Genomic DNA, 9117 nt, shown 5'->3' with positions numbered 1-9117 from the left:
TCGGTGGCCGAGTGGGCTAAAGCGCACACCCAGCTCGACGCGCGTGGAGCGAATTAAAGCTCGCGCTGCAGAACCCAGGGATCCTGGGTTCGAGCCCCACCCCTGCCCGTTTGGATCTGGATGAGCGTCGTACCGGCGTACGGTCGTGTATCACTACTGCGTGGTGCACGTTAAAGACCCCAGGCTAGCGGTTGTACTGCACTGGCTAAATTGCTCATCTACAGCGTGTGACTCGTCGCAACTTTAATGGCTGACCAACTACACGCTGTATAAATATCCCCACAACCCCCCAATTTTCAACGGTCCAACCCAAATTCTTTGTAGAGTCACCACATGCTTTCCTTACCGTCTGGCTGGTGCCACCAAGTTAAGTTATTGCGTTGACTAAAAGCGAAGTTTCCACACTAAGCGACGAAATACGCCGGACACAAGCACACCCGCTTAAAAGCCACAAGTGTGGACAGAAGCCCAAGACAGGGGTGTTCCGGCGCCCCAAACTGAAATCCAATCCGTTTGTTAACGACCGGGGTCCGACTCTTCTCCACCGAGCCCCGCGGCTGCTTGAAGCCCCCCGCGCTTGAGAGAACAAGACGACTCCCCGTTCACGCTCTCACCCCTTGCCGCGGGTCTGCGAGCAAACGCCCAAAAATGTGGACACAAATATAGGCAGATAAAAAAAAAAAACGATGCCGACGCAACTGTAGAAAGATAGACTTTTCTAAAACAAATCTTACTTATTTCTAACAAGATCCTTCGTTACTTAACACAGCCCCTCGAATTTAAGGTGAAAAAAAACAGGATATTTATTGTTTTCGCTAACAGTGTCGCGCAGTGTACATAAACACCAAGGTACCCTATCACAAACCGAAGCATACGAAGAAGAAAAGACTCATTTCATTGGGAAAAAAAAAGTATAGATATAAATGGAGCACTCACTTTCGCTAATTTTCACTGTCTTGCTGTAACCAAACAAAAGATCTGTCCGTTTGCCGACTGCTTTAGTCTTTGGTCCATAGCCTTTAATTGTTGGCTCTGGAGAGCCGCGGCACCGCGGAAAGGCAGCTGCCCGTATCACCGGGGCCCGCGGTGCCGCGTCTAGGGAACATGGTAATGTGATGAGTATATACGTGCAAGATGACGACGACATGGGTCGTTGGTATACACCAACTCATCTCTGTGACGTCACGGCGCGGTGGTGGCGCGTCGGTCGCACTTCCGGTCTGGGGCTGTGGGCAGAAGTCCCCATGCCAGACGTGTATTCCTGCGTTGTTTTGAAAGGAACCAGACAAAAACCTGCCTTCTCATCAAAACGCCGCGACTGGGGCCGTACCAAAAGTGTCGAGAAAGATTTGAAGGTCAGTTTTCACGTGCTCGGTTCGTCCGAGAATCTGGATATGTGCCGTGAAAAGAGAAAGGTGGACGTCGTCGGACGACAATTGCTTGGGCGGGAAGCACTTTTGGTTGAATTCACGGATACGTGTGGTCATCAGATTTATTTGTTTTGTTCCAACATGAACGCCAGAAAACTCAAGTTGTGCGGACCACCTGTTTACGTTCAGTGCGTCTTCAAGTTCAAACGGCCGCCTGATTGTTCGAATTGTCGTCTGCTCTTTCATACGTTTCTGCTTGTCGTCTGCTCTCTTACGCCCGTCCGTAAACTAAATGTTGGCCCGGTTCTTGCGATAAGAAGTGAGTGCAGGCCTCAAAAGACTTAAATTTGAAGGTTGGTAAGCAGGCTCGATGTAAACAGAAGATACAAGGAGATGTTGGTCATTGTTACCAGTGACCAACACCGACTTGTTATGCCTAATTCAGTTGGTCCGATTCTGCTTGAGATTTTCAGTATCGTCGTCGACCATCTCAGCTACGGTTCACGCTTTCGCAGCCCGAGCAGCGTCGTGACTGAAAATTCCGAGCGAAATCTCATCATGCGAATCAGGCTTTAGCGTACAATCTGCGGCGTCCACGCGGAATGAATCGCCACATGTCAGATTATTCACGCGAAGTTTTGCGGTGTAACGAGCCTCGGTAATTTCGCTGACGCCGCTCAAGGTAGTTAGATATTGCCAGGGAGACGTAGAACCAACAATTCGAACTCGAAAAAGGGCAGGGGGACTCACACCGACGCCGACAACATCGCATTTCAATGGTTTGTTTATGGGCGACGGCGAGCTTTTTGCCCACACCACCTCCGCGCATGCGCGGCGCCGGTGGCGTCCGCTAGGCGCGCTCCGGGCGCTCCGGTTTGTTTGTAAACATGAGTTGGTGTATTGGTGAGGATGGCAGTCCGATTCGCAGAAGTTCAGACTTCGTGGAGGCGGGTTGGGCGGGTGAGCAGCGAGCCATAAGGATCTTGCACGCCGTTCGATCACTGCATGAAGGAGCACCAGGAACATGATGGCGCTGTTGCTCACTGGGGTCCACTGGGGTCAAAGCATCATGCTCCAAGGAGGCAACCCAGCCAAAGTAGAAGCTGCCGCCTCCGAGGAACCGAGGCCCAGGGCTCAGATTGAGGCACCGCCGTCGCCCGGTGTGTCACCCTCGATCTCAACGTCGTCGCCGTCATCTCGCATGAAAAAATCGAGCCCACTGGCTTAGACAAGGCAGCACCTGTTCCCACCGTTCAGGGGCCTTGAAAGGATTGCGGCCAGCGATTTTTCGAAGCAGCCCGAGGGTTTTGACCACCGCGAAACGTTTCCTGGAGGACGCCGTTTCAAACAAAGTCTGCGCAGCCATCTTAGTGCAGCGAGGTTCATAACGGCCAAGCGCGCTCCTATGCAAGCATGATTTAAAATGGCGAGCACCCACTTCAAATTCATTTGCAGAAAAACACCATATAGTGAACCTTTACTGAGAGTGGAACTTCCTTCTTAAAATGGCGGCGAAAGCGGAGCTGACGCTTCACGCTCAAATCCCAGAGCGGGTCGCGCATGCGCGATGGCGACTCCGCTTTCCACAGAGCGGAGCGAGAAAGCGAAAACGGTCTACTAATAGGCATAGTCCCTTCCCCTGGCAAATAGCGAGCGCTCGGCGCGCGCTCGCCGAGCGGAATCTTGTTCCCCTCGCGAGATGAGAGCAATCTCTCCGTGTGCCGCTTGTAGATCTGGAGCCAGTGGGGCGCTCGCCGAGCGGCTCCAACCGCTCCGTGGAAAAGTGGCGGAGCGCGTCGAGCGGTCCGGACTACGGTAGTTCTCCGCGCAGCCTTTTTCGGAGGAGTACGATCTGGAGTCGTCTCCCCCATCCTACATTCTCGTCTTGGGAGGCTGCGCTGTCCAGCACAGCGCCTGACGATCAGCGACGGCTGATTGAACGGGCCAAGCGTATGGCAGAAGCCAACGGAGCCCTGGACTAAGGGCACCGCCCAATAACGAAGCAACGACCTCACTTCTTAAATAAAGTTTTTCTCTCTCTCTCTCTCTCTCTCTCTCTCTCTCTCTCTCGCAACGTTTCAGGGTTTCAGTTTCGTTATCGACGTTCCCGCGATGGAGGCGGCTTTTTTGTTTCGATCGCTGGTTGGGCTTTCTTAATGTGCTTGTTTTCGCTCACCTCGTCATGACCGACTCGCCCGAGCATACTGCGGCGGTGACATCGTTGTAGTTAGTTTCAGGAGGTCTAATAAAACGCAGTGACAGAGACGAAGATACCAGCATAGCTCGAGTGACGACGAGGCAGCCGTTCTCGGCGAAGTGTTTGCCGAGTCGCTTGGCTGGCCAGCGAAGAGGCCCAAGATACCGCGTTACGTCGAAGGCGTTGTGCGCGCCTAATCGGATGAAGGGCTAGGTATGTCGTTTGTTCGTTTCGTGGTCTCTGTAATGTAATTGGAATAATTAGAAGACAACATGCCAAATACTACGCGGATAGAAGTCGCCTTCGGAGATGACGATCGCTCTTACGGCATACGTGCTTGGTATTGCATAATAGCATCTATACGGCTCGTACAACTATTTCTAGTTGTCTTCATCTAGCTTGTATAACTGTAAGGAAAAATAAATTTCGTCTTAACATCGGGGTCACCGTTAATCAAGTAGTAAACAATAAATTTTTTTGTCAAAGCATAAAGTTCCGATCAGAACTTCATGCTTTCAGCAAGATAGCAAGGGGAACCGCAACTCTTCAAAAGCGAGAGCAGACGCTCTGGAAGCGGTGGCGCTGGGAGCGTTACGCTCGATTTGCTCCGCAGCGCGTGCCACTGGGACGGATCACGTGACCGATCGCACACGGAGGCCGACCGCTCGACGACCGCTAGCGCGGAGCGCTCCGCATCTCTAATGTCGACACCCGTGGTCGACAGAACACTCTGGTTGCCGCCGTCGCTCATAGATGGCGGTAGCTGTCCAGAGTGTTGTGTTTGCCGGTTGTCTGCTTCCCGCCGTCGCTCATAGATCGCGGCAACCTTTCCAGCCTCGGCAACCAGACAAGTGGTTGCTGCCGTCGTTCATAGATGGCGGCAGCATTTCTTCGGAGGGAAAAGAGCGGGAACGGAACGAGCGGCGATCTGCACAGGAGCGCGGATGGTTCCGCAACCGCCGCGAGGCCGCGCTATCGCCTTAAGTTCCACTGCGTCGAGCGCTTATTTCCTTGCGAGAGAAGAGCAGATTGCTCGCCTGGAAAGCCACCGGCGAGAACGGAAGCTACAGCTCCACTGCTCTTCCTTCTTCACCAGAGTGGAAAGGCTGAAAGTTTTCTTAGTTCGCTTTCCATGTGGAACACGGGGACAATCAGTCACAGCGAACAACAGACGGAGTCTAGCGAATGCCGTAGCTGATGAAACGACTAGATAGGAAAACATTTCACGCGCGCAGGGAAAGTGAGGGAGTGAAAGGCGAATGCGCGTGGTCTCTACACACATCTCATAGCTCAGGTCTAATCGTTCCGGGTTTAATTGACGGAAAGAAATTGTTTCTCGTTGCGACTTTTTTCAGGGGCCACTTATATCGAGCTGATAGATCTTCTCATGTGAATAAATTATTTTAATCGTTTACATGAAACGTTAAAGAGCGGAAAGCGTAGTGTTTCTGGCGGCCAAAACAATTTGCCAGTCCTGAGCTACATCCGCCAGGTTTATTGAAACGTTAACTTACGGGTTTCCTTCACTGCCATGCTAATCGAGTCATCTCATAAAATAGTGACTGTCCACAGGCAAATATAATCTAGGTTTCTTTTCCTTTTTTTACGAGTAGTAAGGAAGATATTGGTCGGAGCTCGCTCGTTGTGAGGCCTTAGTGACATCGTGCACGAGTTGCCTGGTGTGAGGTAGGTGCTTCGCTGGGTCGACCAGACGGATTGTCCCTCGTTTGGCGCACGGCCATTTGGTATGCGTGCCACGGAGCAATCCGCTGAATGCGACGGTGCTGCTTGTTTTCCTTGTTGTTGCTCTTCGCTCGGCATGACATGACGAACACAACCTGAGCTAACAGATGCTTATCCGAACCCATCCTATTACTCGTGCATCCAAATGTCACGTAACTTTTTTTTTATGTATATATGTTCTACGCAAACTTTTTTGTTTTTCATGTGATGAAAGACACGGAGAGGGGTTTGTATATCAAAATGATTCAAAACAAAGAAGGGTAAACGAAACGAAGCGTTTGTTTCCGACAACAAGTACAGAAGCTCACTCCGACCGGGGAAAAGGGAAGATAAAAATGGACCAAAAGCGAACAAAAATACCCGTAAAAAAATTCTTACGTTTGTTAATGTATAGTGTTAAAGGGATACTTCAACGAAATTTGAAATATTCCCGTCGTGTTCAAAAATAGGTTGAATATGATCCACAATATCTGTAAATGACAATCGCACGTTTGTATTTTGATTCTGGTGGCTGTATTTTTCGTTATAAACGGCCCACTCTGGCAAGCGCTCGGAGAAGGCCCAGCTTAGAGCACGTGACATCCAACGCAATCGTGACGTAGGTCGTCTCAAGACGAGCAAAGCTACGGCGAGGCTGACGTCGCGAGGATGGCCTAGTCGTTCCAGCCACCGAAGCGGCTGCTTTTGTACGAATTTTGAGTGACGGGTTAATCTTCTATAATCTTCTAGGGGGACAATAGCGACTTTTGCGACACACAAAAGGGATTCTCGGGAAGAGGGGAGTTCCTCCTTCCCCCCTTCTCTCGTCGTGGCCGGAGACGAGACAACCTCCGTCACTAGCTGTCAAGGTTCCTAGACGAGCATTACAAACGAGGCGTTAGCGACATCCACCAGGTGCTCTTTGCTAATCGTTTAATTCGTTTTAAAATTTCTTTTCGAGACTTTTTTAACAAGACATTGGTATGTTCCATGTGATACTGCTCTTTTGAACACATATAGACCAAAAAATGAGCGCCGAAATTTCGTTGTAGTATCCCTTTAATGTCTTATCTTTGTTTTATTTTTGCTGTGTGTATAGTTAGCCACAATGGGCGTGTTTCAGCTGTAAATAAGAAATTTAGCCAGTGCAGTACTACGACTATAGCTTGAGATCCATAACGTGGATCCCGCTGTAATGAAACACGACAGCGCGCCGGTACGGTGTTGTTTCTTTTTTTAAAGAGGAATTCAATTGCTTTTTTCTTAGGAGCTTGTTTTTGCTGGAACATTGTTTCTTTGGCTTTAACCAATAAAAATGACCAGTTCCAGATGGCAACTCACAGCAACAGAAGTACACAGGAACTATTTTCTCTGGGAGGGCCATACCTGGGTCCCCACCACCTTCAAACAATTTGACCAATGAAAGTGGCGTGGAGATACCGAACGTTACTATATCACTGTTTTTTTAAGACGTGTTGTCCATTATATTTTGACAAAACGTCAAATCGTTAGGTGTAGGAGACGATAAATACAGCAATTGTTGTTTGAACACGCCGTCTGACGGCGGCCCTGGTGTCTGCTCCAAAACGCAGAAAGAGGGGGGTGTCAAGACCTTTCATTATATCTTTATTAGGGAAATCAATCGCCAATAAATAAAATGTAGTGTATATATTTAAAGATGTCTATGTCCCGTAGATTAAGCTAGCACCATAAGACGATCTCAAAATCCACTTCAGTGCCTCTGTATTGCGAGGTGTTTATTGTTGCTGGGGATTTCATTTGCGTGCCTTATATTTCGTTGTGCAATGCCGTTATTGCTTAATCATACTAGTTTCTGTCGGTATTGTATTGTCTTTTTTTACGCGTGACTCTGCATGAGTCCAGCAGTGTCTCTCGAGACTTGGTCGACCATCCCGATCAATAATAATTATTGGATAAGTAGGTAAGCCAATCCACACCCCACGGCCACAGTTCACTATAGGACGCATTGTCCAGAAACGAATCCACGCGCACTGACTTTCATAACAACAAAAGCGGATCTTTTTTTTTCTTTTTGTCATTATAACTGGCGCAATTAAGAATTTTCCGAAGATGGCTATTGTGCTCCATTGAGTGAAGCTCGGAGGCCGAAAATGCGCGGTAAAAGCGGTGCCTTATTTGGCATGGCGCAAAAGAGAGCTCGCCTTTCATATACGAAACGCGCCGTGCGTGGTGAGAGGTGCTGGACAGCTTCCAAGTGGCATGCCCCCCCGCAGCAGCGGAGCTATCGGTATTTGGCTCCGATTACCCTGCGTCGCCGAAGGTTATCAATTACTTGGGGGGTAGCGGGACCCCGTATCGGTACGTGCATATATAAAGAACCCGGACACAGATAACTACTTTATTAACGTGCCTGCTATTCTTTTTTTCGATGTGTTAGAAGCTTAAGCATTTTACCAACACTCTTAGGCTCGCGTGTCGACAATATTTACCGAACATGCGCGCTGTGTTTGAGTCTGCCGAACTGTTGGCACTGTATACCGATGCGAGCGTTTTGGGAGCTGTAATTACTACGCTCGTACATCGCACAAAAGGCACATTTTTGGCTGCAGACACAAATACATAATTAACCGCGGATACGCCTCGTGGACGTTTGATTCATATCGAACATGCCTGCGGACAAAGACGACAGAAATAATAACACACTTAGGACAAAGGGACGACGGACACTTCTCTCAACACGCGACAACACAAACGCGGTCAATCTTTCTGTCGTACTTGTCCAAGAACCAACACCTGTTTCTTCCCCCCGTGCAGTCTCGAACACCTTACTCGAAAAAAAGCAATGGATCGCAATTGTTTTATACTTTTGCTTAAAAAGTATTTAATTAGGTGACTCGAGGCGAAAAGTATACTCGGTCATTACTCGAAGAAGTAACCGTTACTTCTCCGATTATCTTCATATTTTCAGAAACGACAAAGTTTTCTGCCGGTTCGAAAACGTGTCTTTAGTACCGTCTACTGTTGAATTAGAATCCTCCCCATTTGAAACTGCTTATCTTCTTAATATAATACATTTTGGTAAACCATAATCCCATCGCAGATTTTGTTCGAGGATTCTGCGGTAGGAAAGGTGTAAAAAAGGAGCCATTAGAAACGGAATGGGAAAAAAATTTACAGTCACAATTGTCGATTCGAATGCCTCCAGTTACTCTATATACTTATATATAGTATATTATTTATATTATTACTCTCGCGATTGTACCCCCTAACAAATGCGATCGAAGGATCGCAAAATTACTCCAAAAAGTATTCGAGTAATTTGATTCCTCGTAATGATCGAGTATGTACAAGTGTGCTTAGTAGAAGAGCGTGTTGGTTTGAGTCATGGATGAAGAAAGAATAAACAATTAAAACAGGGACAATACAACTACATCTTTCATATGTAGTTGTATAAGCGGACTTGTACATTACATATGTACAAGTCCGCTTATACGACGGTCCCTTTATATTGGTCGTACAAAAGAATCTGCGCAAATATGTACGAAGCATACTGTATATACGCAAGCAAACAGGCATAAGGCGTATCCGCAGGTGATTCGGTCAACGTGCCTGAAGCGAACGCCCTTCTTCTGGATGTTGAACACGCAGTGGAAGCGCGGCATTTCGTTGAAGCGATGAAAACGCGAAGAACAAGAGCAAACGACGGCAGTCTCGTTCGCAGTACGCGCCCTGAAAACGCCCCCGCGTTCCATGTTTTTTTCTTCCGTGGCATACAGCTTCCGCGTGCTTCGAGTGCTCAAAGAGATCAAACGAGACGTTAGTGGAGTGCTCATGATCGAAAGCGAA

The sequence above is a fragment of the Ixodes scapularis genome, unplaced genomic scaffold (genome assembly GCF_016920785.2).
Source record: "Ixodes scapularis isolate PalLabHiFi unplaced genomic scaffold, ASM1692078v2 PGA_scaffold1__304_contigs__length_218370807, whole genome shotgun sequence".
NCBI lineage: Eukaryota > Metazoa > Arthropoda > Arachnida > Ixodida > Ixodidae > Ixodes > Ixodes scapularis.
Note: the sequence above shows the minus strand (reverse complement) of the source record.